Consider the following 14,423-nt stretch of genomic DNA (forward strand, 5'->3'; position numbering starts at 1 on the left):
CGTGCGGTAGCGTTCTCGCTTCCCGCGCCCGGGTTCCCGGGTTCGATTCCCGGCGGGGTCAGGGATTTTCTCTGCCTCGTGATGACTGGGTGTTGTGTGATGTCCTTAGGTTAGTTAGGATTAAGTAGTTCTAAGTTCTAGGGGACTGATGGCCATAGATGTTAAGTCCCATAGTGCTCAGAGCCATTTCAACCATAACCTACTTAGCAGCTCCTAATCTCACATCCCCCACTTCATATCACATTAGCCTGTTAATTTTGACACTCAGTAGTGCCATAATAACTGTTTACTGCATACCAATTTCTCTGCATGCTTACATACTGTGTCACTATTGTGTAGTCAAAAGTTCTAATGGTGGATTAGCCATCATGAATGTTAATACGGAAACGTGTGCACATATATGCTCAAACATAAACAAACATACGTCTTGTCTCATAGGCACAAAATTCACAGTCACATATCTAACTAATGCCCAGCCTATTTTTCCCGTATCTCACACTCTTTCACTGCCCTAGACACTATCATCTGTGGACATTGTGTGTTTTCCATTGATTGCACAAGGTGGATGCTACCAGTTACTTGTATCAGTGTGATTGCAGTTCATCAGTCGCCTAAGAGTACAGTCAACAGTGCTGTGCATCTGTTACCAGGCAAGCCACGACCTATCAAACATTCAGATGAACCTCAAATAAGCGATTGTCCAGATAAATTGAGAGATGACTCCCAGTGATCAAGCTTCAAAACCTTTCCCTGCTTTTCCATGTTTCCACTGTGCTTAGCTCTCCAGTGAGAATTGCTAAAGCAACGATGAAAAAAGCAAAAATGTAGATACAAATTTTTCTAGGCTTCAATTCTCTACTAAACCACTTTTATTTATTTTACTTTCCACATACAAAGTTCCCCATAAAACACACACACACACACACACACATACACACACACACACACACACACACACACATATATATATATATATATATATATATATATATATATATATATATATATATATAACACTGAACTATATAAAACACTTCCAGCTCCTAGCTAAATACACAAAAATGAATAATTCACCCATTACCAATACCAATTATTAATATTATCTCTATCAGTAAGCCTGAATCAATGAATTTATACACACATTTTTAATAAACTAATTTTCATGAGCAGCCCTCTACTAAATCCACCTCAACACATATTACCATAATCCTCTGCTCAAGACCATCATTATCTCTTCTCACATGTGTGTAGCTTTTACGCATCACAAACAAAATGATTCCCCAAATTACTTTCAGCTTACAAGTAACATAATTTTAAGCTATCTAAACAACCACATGTGTCCACATACACATCATTCGGATATAAGTTCACACACACACACACACACACACACACACGCACACACATATGCAGCTTGTCCCTTCTAAGAACAGTCAAATGAATTGTCCCTTGTGCTTCATCACATTGAAGATATTTGCAATTTTGTTTGTGCAATGTGTAACTGAAGTCAACCCAAACACAATGTATTCCATAGAATGTTCACCATAAATAAAAGCATCAGTTTGTTTCCCATCAAAAAAAAAAGATTTTCAAAACAGAATTTTACCCACCCACTCGGCACTGTGTTCCCAAATTAGTCTAGTGTGATATTTGTTTTATCGACATGTACCAACAGGGACAGTGAAACAGGAAGAACAACCAGTACGCCATGAGCAACATCACCACCATGGCCTGCAATTGACAACCAGTACTCCACGAGCAACCTCACCACCATGGCCTGCATTTGACTATCTGCAAAAATAGTTCGCTCCCATGATAGCGAAGTTCTGCCTCAATTTCTCGACACTACATCTGAAAATACCGCTGGTAGAAAAGGATATTAGACCAGTTAAGTATAACTCGTATGCTCCACAACACAGCACACAGCAGACATAAACGTCCCCCTCTCAGCAACAGTACGCCAATGTGGAAAAACTCGCGCAGGTGAAAATCCAATTTCCAAATCCGTGATGCCAACTGAACAGCACTGCACAGTAAACCATATGCAAAACTACACAACGTTGGTCTTTCATTCGATAGCACAGAACGCCATGTCTGAATGATCACCAGCACCTTCAGAGCCAAAACAATCGAAGCGCAGCCGTCTATTAAGAAAGTACCAGATACTCTACTGCAACCAATGGTGCGTTCGGAAGGCAGCCACAATGATGATTATCCGGATAACCTTACGTATCACTGAGGTCAGACAAAACAAACTATCAGCCGATTACTGAATATTACCACTATTTCTGGCCAGCTCTGCACGCTGCCGTAAGCCTGAGGTCGCAACACGAGACGCAGAATGGCACACTTTGCAAGGAAAATGCTGCATGCCGAAAAGACGGGTTTTCAAATTTCCAAAGAGACAAGAAGCATCTTTTCTATATTATTAAGGCAGGCACGGCTGTCAAAACTTGGTTGTCTAATGAGGTCGTCTCAAAAATTCACTCAAGTAATAACAACCTAGTGTTTGCAGTATATCATTTTGTAACATTTTTTGACGCTAAATTCGAATGTTTCCACTGTCCGTGTCTGTAAAAATTTGAAACGATTGGGCTGGTACTCAAAATTCACTCTGAATTATTTTTATAAATATGTAAAAATCATTTATAGTAAAATTTATATCTGTAGTATTTTTGGATTGCTATTTTTTTCCTTTCGTTTCTTCTCTAATATATTATAATATTGTTGTCTTATTAAAGTAAGCATTGCATATAAAGTAAATTTACTGTAGTGTATAAATCGGAGAGATGATGAGATAAATGTGGAAGTACAGTAAAAATTTTTGTTGTTATTGTGTGCGCACACATGAAATTTAATGATGAGGCGCTGTGGAAGTATCGTACAAATTTCTTTTTTTTAATATGTGGACACATATGAGATGAAATGTAATGCCAAGGCAGTACAGTACACACAGTGGTAGGACGTTCTGCAGTACTGTGTGTGTGTGTGTGTGTGTGTGTTTGTGTGGGTACCTGATTCAGGTGAAAGTATCTATGGACATGGCAACAATTCATGTGAAGCTTACTTATTATTTTCCGACGATTTACGCAAATATACTTGAGCTTGGTGCCATTTTACGCAGTTCTTGGTATAGCTGCCGTCTAAAATGCTATGCTGTCATTGGTTGATACGTTTTTAACACTTCACTGAGATTGGCTGGAAAGGGGGAAGTGTGGGAGATGGGGAAAGAGGAGGAGAAGGGGCATCGGTTTTCACATGATGATGTCATTGATTAGGAGCGTCGCTTACCACCGTCTACGATTGTGACGTCTTTGCTCCTGCATTTAGGCAACCGCCACTAGCATGTGCAGTTGACATCAGTTATGTCGGAAGTTTCAATTGCGCATTTGCCAAGTCCAAAGTGCGCCAAAGTCGTCGTCGTTATAGAGCTCACGTCGATTTTACGTTCTCGTCATGTACACTACATCATCGTCACGTGGCTTACAAAGCTTTCTAGGTATCTTGGTATTGAAATAATATTGTATTGTTTAGCAATGTTTTCAGGTAAAATGGAAAACGCCCTTGACTGAGGCAGTGTCTACATACAGCCAGGCACCCAGACACCCAGGAACTCTACTCTTACAAGGTCTTTACGCCACTGCTCAAAGTCTATAAGTCTTATTACACCGGTTGCTGGAGGTTCCCCACATTGATTAGTAGTCAGCGATTACATTCGTGATATCAGTGAAAAAATTTTCCATGCCTTTGAACAGTTGGTACGAGGGCAGTTCAATAAGTAATGCAACACATTTTTTTTCTGAAACAGGGGTTGTTTTATTCAGCATTGAAATACACCAGGTTATTCCCCAATCTTTTAGCTTCACAACACTATTTTTCAACGTAATCTCCATTCAATGCTACGGCCTTACGCCACCTTGAAATGAGGGCCTGTATGCCTGCACGGTACCATTCCACTGGTCGATGTCGGAGCCAACGTCGTACTGCATCAATAACTTCTTCATCATCCGCGTAGTGCCTCCCACGGATTGCGTCCTTCATTGGGCCAAACATATGGAAATCCGACGGTGCGAGATCGGGGCTGTAGGGTGCATGAGGAAGAACAGTCCACTGAAGTTTTGTGAGCTCCTCTCGGGTGCGAAGACTTGTGTGAGGTCTTGCGTTGTCATGAAGAAGGAGAAGTTCGTTCAGATTTTTGTGCCTACGAACACGCTGAAGTCGTTTCTTCAATTTCCGAAGAGTAGCACAATACACTTCAGAGTTGATCGTTTGACCATGGGGAAGGACATCGAACAGAATAACCCCTTCAGCGTCCCAGAAGACTGTAACCATGACTTTACCGGCTGAGGGTATGGCTTTAAACTTTTTCTTGGTAGGGGAGTGGGTGTGGCGCCACTCCATTGATTGCCGTTTTGTTTCAGGTTCGAAGTGATGAACCCATGTTTCATCGCCTGTAACAATCTTTGACAAGAAATTGTCACCCTCAGCCACATGACGAGCAAGCAATTCCGCACAGATGGTTCTCCTTTGCTCTTTATGGTGTTCGGTTAGACAATGAGGGACCCAGCGGGAACAAACCTTTGAATATCCCAACTGGTGAACAATTGTGACAGCACTACCAACAGAGATGTCAAGTTGAGCACTGAGTTGTTTGATGGTGATCCGTCGATCATCTCGAACGAGTGTGTTCGCACGCTCCGCCACTGCAGGAGTCACAGCTGTGCACGGCCGGCCCGCACGCGGGAGATCAGACAGTCTTGCTTGACCTTGCGGCGATGATGACACACGCTTTGCCCAACGACTCACCGTGCTTTTGTCCGCTGCCAGATCACCGTAGACATTCTGCAAGCGCCTATGAATATCAGAGATGCCCTGGTTTTCCGCCAAAAGAAACTCGATCACTGCCCGTTGTTTGCAACGCACATCCGTTACAGACGCCATTTTAACAGCTCCGTGCAGCGCTGCCACCTGTCGGAAGTCAATGAAACTATACGAGACGAAGCGGGAATGTTTGAAAATATTCCACAAGAAATTTCCGGTTTTTTCAACCAAAATTGGCCGAGAAAAAAAATGTGTTGCATTACTTATTGAACTGCCCTCGTATTATCAAACACCAGACGATACAACCATCGAACACGAAACATTAGAAAGCTAGTGAGAATATAGTCAGTGGTTCAGGCTGAGGTGTAGAAAGGCGTGGGGATTCTATACGCGGAATAAACTCATCGGGCAAGATGTTTACCCTCATAACCAAGCGCGCTGGTCACTGTGTAGCGCTGTAGCCGGTGTGGAACTAGCACTAGGTGGTCACGTGACCCTCCACCGACGGTCCAAGTCATTATAGTGGAGTGGAGCGGTGTGTGTGTGTGTGTGTGTGTGTGTGTGTGTGTGTGTGTGCCAGTTGGTGGCAGCAAGGCGGATCGATGCAGGGATGCGACAGATCGGAAGAACGGAGCTGTCATGCTTGGAGGCGCACACGACTACTTCGTGAATGAAATTCCACTATCTCTTTGTGGCAGTGTATGCAAGGAATGGTTTATCAATCCCAGCCATATGACAAGGAGTACGAACAGTGGCAGTAAAAATGCCCTAACCGACAAGGACCAGGGACGAGTACGGGGTCAAGGGGAAGCTATCTTAAATCAAGCAGGAATTACTGCTGTCAGTGAATTCAGGTACGTCTCAAATAGTTTCGGGACAAACACTGGGAAGGGAATAGCACGCAGAGGATATTTCGATTCGGATACCCTGCAAAGCTGAACGTCTTCAGTTGCCAAGGTACATAGAAACTGGTCAGCTGCTGACTGGAGGTATGGACTGTAGTTGAGAGAGTCACGATTTCACCTCTTTTCGGATAATCAGTTAATGGAAGCCACTGGAAGACGTCGAGTGCACCGATAGCCCGATGAGACGTTTAGCCCTCGGTGTGCTCTGCGCAGGTTGTCGTTCGGCTGCAGATCATATTTCGGGGGCTTTAAAAAAGTTAAAAAAGAACTTGGGCTCAGTCTTTCGTGTTACCGTGCACATGAACCAGGATGTTTATTTCGGCATTCTCTCCAGCCACTGTGGCCGAGCGGTTCTAGGCGCTTCAGTCGGGAACCGCGCGACCGCTACTGCCGCAGGTTCGACTCCTGCCTCGGGGATGCATGTGTGCTATGTCCTTAGGTTAGTTAGATTTAAGTAGTTCTAAGTCTAGGGGACTCATGGCCTTAGATGGTAAGTCCCATAGTGCTCAGAGCCATTTGAACCATCAGCATTCTCGGCAACCAATATTGCGTTTCCTTGTGAATCTCCATGGTCTGTCTTCAGGGGCCGCACACTCACCTTTATTGTTTGATGAACGCTCAGGCAATTTGATAGTTCGGCAAGATATAATTATCAGTGAACAGCTTTACCTATATACTTGCTTATCTGCATAAACTGTGGACTGTCCTGGTTGAACTGAGGCTATTATGAAGCCTACAGCCGGTGGCTGCTACTAACGGTGACTAATTCTTTGCCCGGTGTGTTTACATCCAGCTGTTATTCGACCACAGAGGGAATATGCAAAAAAGAAAAAAAAATCGTTTGTCACCTTCTAAATGACGCAGACATAAGGCAAAAAGTTCTCATCGTCTGAGAACACTTTGCAGATCTCTTTTGCTCTTTGTGCGAGGGCGTGCTGAAAAGTAATGCTTCCGAATTTCTTATTCTGCGCATCGGTTGGGCATTACACATCGTGCATGTTAATCATTCGACGCTTCGGTGATGAAAGTTACTACTCTCTGCCGCTAGAGGGCTCCGGACTGTGGCGAGTGACGTGGCGTTGTGTAACGTAACTATGTAGGTGCACGAGAAAGAACGTGCCGTAATCGAGTTTTGAATTAGAAAAGTTCGTCCACACATGTAGCGCCCTTGTTACGCGCCGACTGGCGGCACCCAAGATCTAACTTACAACGACAATGGATCGTACTGTACCAACGTCGTTATGCCGTTAATGTATGGTTTCCTGCCGCGCAAAATATTTGGGCGAACCAATCGACCACTACCGCTTTAATTAAATACAGTTTTTAATTTCACAGTCGATGTTATGACTGCGGATCGCTATCTGATTTTAGAAGATTCCAGTCATAGTAGAGCGCCTGGCGACTACTCTATGACTAGCTCGTACCGTAATCGCACTCTTAAGGAACAAATTGAAGACAGATCATCCTTAGTATAATTATGCGGCAACCTCAACCACTGACTGTGCAGCCGGCTCGAATATCGAATAATGAAAGACAGCACCCTTACTTTACACAACGTCGAAATTGAACAATGACACGATTACACTACGAACAGGCACATCCAAACATTCTAATGACAATGATCACCAATATCAAGCAGTAATTACGAGATAGGGAAATTTAGATAACAGCTCCCGTTGTCTAAACTACTGGTCGAATCCAAGCATCAAATCTCTTTAAATACAGTACCTGTTTATATTATGTCGAGATAAATGTCCCATCTAGGTTGCAATTGTTCTCCCACACAACGACATTCTCAAAACGCAGTACATTGTCTCCGGAAAAGGCTCGTAACTTTTTAATTACTTACAAAACTCCAATTCTATATATCGTCGTGTTATGACCAGTTTGAATTAAGACGCTTCCAAAAATATCGATATGAAGTGAAATAGTTTATGCTACAACTAAATCTCTTTCCACCTAGGCCAGCGTTGCTATGTAAATAATACGTCACGTACTTCACAAATTTACTAATACTTGTCCTTAGTGTAATCGTTGAACTTTCCGTAATAAATTACGACAATTTCAATTCTACTTGCATTTTCTTAGACACTCTTTCCATCAATGAAATCGTTTTAACTTTTTAGAATATCTACCCTCTGTAGGTTTATCGGGGTTCCACTCAATCAATGAACTTTTGATAAGGAAACTTACAAATACCAGCGTATACGTCCTGCAAGTCGGTATTAAGATCTCTGGAATTCACCCTTTTCATTTCCCGTAGCCGGCCGCGGTGGTCTAGCGGTTCTAGGCGCGCAGTCCGGAACCGCGTGACTGCTACGGTCGCAGGTTCGAATCCTGCCTCGGGCATGGATGTGTGTGATGTCCTTAGGTTAGTTAGGTTTAAGTAGTTCTAAGTTCTAGGGGACTGATGACCACAGTAGTTAAGTCCCATAGTGCTCAGAGCCATTTGAACCATTTGAAGCCATTTCCCGTAATGTACAGGGTGAGTCACCTAACATTACCGCTGGATATATTTCGTAAACCACATCAAATACTGACGAATCGATTCCACAGACCGAACGTGAGGAGAGGGGCTAATGTAATTGGTTAATACAAACCATAAAAAAATGCACCGAAGTATGTTTTTTAACACAAACCTACGTTTTTTTTAAATGGAACCCAGTTAGTTTTGTTAGCACATCTGAACATATAAACAAATACGTAATAAGTGCCGTTTGTTGCATTGTAAAATGTTAATTACATCCGGAGATATTGTAACCTAAAGTTGACGCTTGAGTACCACTCCTCTGCTGTTCGATCGTGTGTATCGGAGAGCACCGAATTACTTAGGGATCCAAAGTGATGGACCTTAGGTACAGAAGAGACTGGAACAGCACTTTACGTCCACATGCTAACACCTTTTTATTGGTCCTTTTCACTGACGCACATGTACATTACCATGAGGGGTGAGGTACACGTACACACGTGGTTTCCGTTTTCAATTACGGAGTGGAATAGAGTGTGTTCCGACATGTCAGGCCAATAGATGTTCCATGTGGTGGCCATCATTTGCTGCACACAATTGCAATCTCTGGCGTAATGAATGTCGTACACGCCGCAGTACATCTGGTGTAAGGTCGCCGCAGGCTGCCACAATACGTTGTTTCATATCCTCTGGGGTTGTAGGCACATCACGGTACACATTTTCCTTTAACGTACCTCACAGAAAGAAGTCCAGAGGTGTAAGATCAGGAGAACCGGCTGCCCCAGCAGATGCTGCTCGCCGACCGTGGCCCGTGTTTGTTACAACACGCAACTGAACGTCGGAGGTTCCAAGCGTCAACTTTAGGTTACAACATCTCCGGACATAATTAACATTTTATAATGCAACAAACGGCACTGATTACGTATTTGTTTATATGTTCAAATGTTCTAGTAAAACTAACGTGGTTCCATTTAATAAAACGTAGGTTTGTGTTAAAAAACATACTTCCGTGCATTTTTGTATGGTTTGTGTTAAACAATTACACCAGCCCCTCTCCTCACGTTCGGTCTGTGGAATCGGTTTGTCAGTATTTGATGTGGTTTACGAAATATATCCAGCGGTAACGTTAAGTGACTCACCCTGTATATATACACACACCAGGTAATAACTAAATACACGTAAGGTTTATGTTAACCCAAGAAAACTTGAATTTATTTTCTCTAGGTATTTCAATACAAGTTCATTCCCGTAAGTGAGCGAGTGCCATCAAAACTGCAGCCCACAACACGGAAATTCAGTAATAAAAAAACTAAACAAAAACCCCGAGTGCCACCGCCACTTTAAATCTAACCCTAAGTGACAATTTAAAACAATTCTGAACCTCTTCAAGCGTTGAGAATATGTGACCAGCTAAGTTATCTATTTGAATTTGGCCAGGCCGGCCGGAGTTGCCGAGCGGTTCTAGGCGCTACAGTCTGGAACCACGCGACCGCTACGGTCGCAGGTTCGAATCCTGCCTCGGGCATGGATGTCTGATGTCCTTAGGTTAGTTAGGTTTAAGTAGTTCTAAGTTCTAGGGGACTGAGGACAACAGAAGTTGTCCCATAGTGCTCAGAACCATTTGAATTTGGCCACTCGTCGCCTTGACTAATAAAGTTTTTGTTTAGCAGCGTGCTGCTTGTAAAATGGCTCCTTTATTTCCTCGTCTCTTATCCACTCAACTACTGGTGCACTCTATCACAATATGGTGAAACATTTGTATTTATTCGAGCCAATTCTCGGTCCGCTGTAAGATAGTGGTATTTAAACAACAAGTACGAACATGTGTTCGAAGTTTTCCCTTCTCGACACACAAACCAACCACTACCAAACCACTTCAATAAAACTGCTAACAACCCGATTACCTCTGGGCGAGCCGCGTCCACTAATCGTACAACACGGACAGGTTATCGGTTCCATCGATTCCCAAAAACTCAGCACCTACAAATCTACTGCTCTCTCTACCCAGGCTCACACTGGATTTACCACAGCAAACTTTACGACCGAAACTGCCCACAAGACGACAATCAATTGATAGCTCGTGCACCTAAATTCGCCAAAAACGGTTTATCACCAGCGACTATTCAGAAAATCCCACAGAATCTCTGTATATACCGTTGCTCAGCTTTGGGAGGAAACAACCGTCAAAGGCACGTGTATAAGCAGGAGCCAACAGACTGAATAGCCACGCTGCCTCCGCGAACCGTACCCAAATTAAAATACTGGTACTACCAATCAAAACTCCCTTACCTCTCCCAAGCCTTAATCGCCAGCTGCGCTGCCTTAATACACCAGGCAGAGGGTCACTCTACTATCTGACCTAGTCGCACTCCGATATATCCACTTAGTCGGTGAGAGGCAAGGTTACTAAATAATAAGGTTGGGCAGTAAGCGCTCTGCTCTGCCATTGGCTGGCCTAGTGACGTCAGCGTGGAAGCAAGCGCTCACAAGCAGACGACACGGCATGCGCGTTTACGTCAAGTTTTTGGTGGAAGATTTTGTTTGTACCAGAAATGAGATGTCTAAACTGCTTTTCTGCTGCTAAAATATTACAGTTAAAACTGATGAGTTATATTCTTTCGCAGCTTATGCCTCACGCATCGGTAAAATGTCAGATCACAACCACACTGACACACACTTGAAATTCGAAACCTCGGCTCAAATAAATCAGAAACTATTCATTTAATCGCATTGAAATGAATTTACTTAAGAGCTCGAAGTTGCACACACTTGTTTCTAAGAACAGCATTCCTTCTTTCTAAAGCTGCTATAGTATTCATCAAAGTAACATTATCTGTGTCTGAAAAAGAACTGTCATCTGTACATGTGCTTTTATTATGATGTTTTTTATTTGGTGACAGCTTTTCCAGAGTTTCCAGAGATTTCTTATGTAGTTCTCGTTTCTTATACCGTTTGGTTCTGTCTTCTGCTGCGGGTGACACATTGACAGTTGCACTACTGCACGGCAGATTGCACGAAGGAACTGCATCTGGCTTAAGCATTCTTTTTCGTGGCAAATTAAGCAATTCAGATTGTAAATCCCTTAAGTAATCTGTTTATGCGAAATGGCGAGAACATAATCTTGCATGCGCAACATTTACGCTGTCTTTCCTACAACATTTCGACAACCATAGTTTTGATAATGTTTCATTACGCGGGAAACTGTGATACATTACGTCAGTTCCCTTTGTGCTCCAGTTGTAGGAAAAACAGGCCTTTACAGCACAGCCTGGCATTGTAAAAATTAATTTTCTCACTCACTTGTAGATTCTCCAATAAGACTTTCACAGGACGAACCATAAACTATAGAGCTCGCGAACACAATGTTGATTCCGCTGTCCACTATCGCTAACTACACTCCTGGAAATGGAAAAAAGAACACATTGACACCGGTGTGTCAGACCCACCATACTTGCTCCGGACACTGCGAGAGGGCTGTACAAGCAATGATCACACGCACGGCACAGCGGACACACCAGGAACCGCGGTGTTGGCCGTCGAATGGCGCTAGCTGCGCAGCATTTGTGCACCGCCGCCGTCAGTGTCAGCCAGTTTGCCGTGGCATACGGAGCTCCATCGCAGTCTTTAACACTGGTAGCATGCCGCGACAGCGTGGATGTGAACTGTATGTGCAGTTGACGGACCTTGAGCGAGGGCGTATAGTGGGCATGCGGGAGGCCGGGTGGACGTACCGCCGAATTGCTCAACACGTGGAGCGTGAGGTCTCCACAGTACACCGATGTTGTCGCCAGTGGTCGGCGGAAGGTGCACGTGCCCGTCGACCTGGGACCGGACCGCAGCAACGCACGGATGCACGCCAAGACCGTAGGATCCTACGCAGTGCCGTAGGGGACCGCACCGCCACTTCCCAGCAAATTAGGGACACTGTTGCTCCTGGGGTATCGGCGAGGACCATTCGCAACCGTCTCCATGAAGCTGGGCTACGGTCCCGCACACCGTTAGGCCGTCTTCCGCTCACGCCCCAACATGGTGCAGCCCGCCTCCAGTGGTGTCGCGACAGGCGTGAATGGAGGGACGAATGGAGACGTGTCGTCTTCAGCGATGAGAGTCGCTTCTGCCTTGGTGCCAATGATGGTCGTATGCGTGTTTGGCGCCGTGCAGGTGAGCGCCACAATCAGGACTGCATACGACCGAGGCACACAGGGCCAACACCCGGCATCATGGTGTGGGGAGCGATCTTCTACACTGGCCGTACACCACTGGTGATCGTCGAGGGGACACTGAATAGTGCACGGTACATCCAAACCGTCATCGAACCCATCGTTCTACCATTCCTAGACCGGCAAGGGAACTTGCTGTTCCAACAGGACAATGCACGTCCGCATGTATCCCGTGCCACCCAACGTGCTCTAGAAGGTGTAAGTCAACTACCCTGGCCAGCAAGATCTCCGGATCTGTCCCCCATTGAGCATGTTTGGGACTGGATGAAGCGTCGTCTCACGCGGTCTGCACGTCCAGCACGAACGCTGGTCCAACTGAGGCGCCAGGTGGAAATGGCATGGCAAGCCGTTCCACAGGACTACATCTAGCATCTCTACGATCGTCTCCATGGGAGAATAGCAGCCTGCATTGCTGCGAAAGGTGGATATACACTGTACTAGTGCCGACATTGTGCATGCTCTGTTGCCTGTGTCTATGTGCCTGTGGTTCTGTCAGTGTGATCATGTGATGTATCTGACCCCAGGAATGTGTCAATAAAGTTTCCCCTTCCTGGGACAATGAATTCACGGTGTTCTTATTTCAATTTCCAGGAGTGTATTTCAGTTCCGAATCAAATATCAATTACAGCAAAAACCGTTAACACTCCCGAATTCCGAATGTTTCCGCTGTTGACTGAGTACCTCAGAAGAAAGAACTCAATCAAAATACTCCTTCAAACACAAAACAACACAAGAAAAACAATCACACACAATTCGAACTGTGTACTGTTTGGCACAGCTGCTTCCACCGTGACGTCATGCGCACAACTGAGAAAACACGTTGCTTTCTGCGCATAGCTTTCTGCGCCCCCCTGGTGAGAGGTCTATACGGGAACTAACTAACTCTTTATATCATACCATAGGAACCATTTAAAACGAGCAAACACGCAGCGCCACGCCAATTTTTGACAATTAATTAATTATTCGCTGCTGCTGTCGGTTCTCTACGACAGCGGCCGGCTGCTGCGCGTCGTTCAGGCAGCATCTCTGGACCCAGCGAAAGCGAGTTGTTGCATCGCTGAAATCGCGTGCGCTCACCACCTGTTTTTTCATGGACGCTCTCGGATCATCTACAACATTTTTTTTTCTTAGTACATCGTACACGTATATTTACAATAACCACCAGGCGTTATTATTAAGTTATCGGGTAGCATGCTCAGCGCTAGTAAGGGCGAACGTTGCCCGTGTGTTTTGACACAGCATACCCTCTCCTTCAGGATGACAATGCCGGGCCACGCACGGGCGCAGCGATATCTGCGAAGCCTGATGTTTAGGCTTCGCTGTCATCGACCATCTTCCGTAGAGTTCCAAATTGGCCCCATCCGATTTTCACCTGTTTCGAAAACTTTAAGAAAAAATTCGAGGACTTCAGTTTGATAGTGATGGAGCAGTGCAAGCAGAGGTGAGGCTGTGGCTCAGTCGACAAATTCAGACATTCTGTAGTGACAGTACCTACCAACAAACTAAACTCTTGTCAGTGACTATGTAGAGAAATAAATACGTGGACACGAATAACAACGACTTAGACGGTTAATAACATGTATTTTATTTAAACATCTTTACGATTTTCACATAAAAAATTCGGAGACATTACTTTTCAGTATGCCATCGTGACGACCATTTGTGACTAAGCACTGAGTCAGATGTAAATCCTATTGAAGAATGTCTCTCATTACACATCTAATTGTAAATTATCGAGCAATTTAATTTTCCTCATTTTGTACTATCTGCAACAGTGCAGCATTTGTACTGTTTGAGTACAGGATGAATTCATTACCAATGACGTTTGGTAACTCATGTCATTTCAATCTTAAGAGGAGTACCATGTTTTCTCTGTGGTCAAAAACAGGAACAGTATTTCAGTGTTATAGTAATACATGAAGAAACACTGGTTTACAATAAGAGAAATTTTACTAATCCAACTTACAGTATATGTTCACTTCGTTGCTTTACTGTTCACATAACTAGTGT

This window comes from Schistocerca americana, chromosome 4 (assembly GCF_021461395.2).
Source record: "Schistocerca americana isolate TAMUIC-IGC-003095 chromosome 4, iqSchAmer2.1, whole genome shotgun sequence".
NCBI lineage: Eukaryota > Metazoa > Arthropoda > Insecta > Orthoptera > Acrididae > Schistocerca > Schistocerca americana.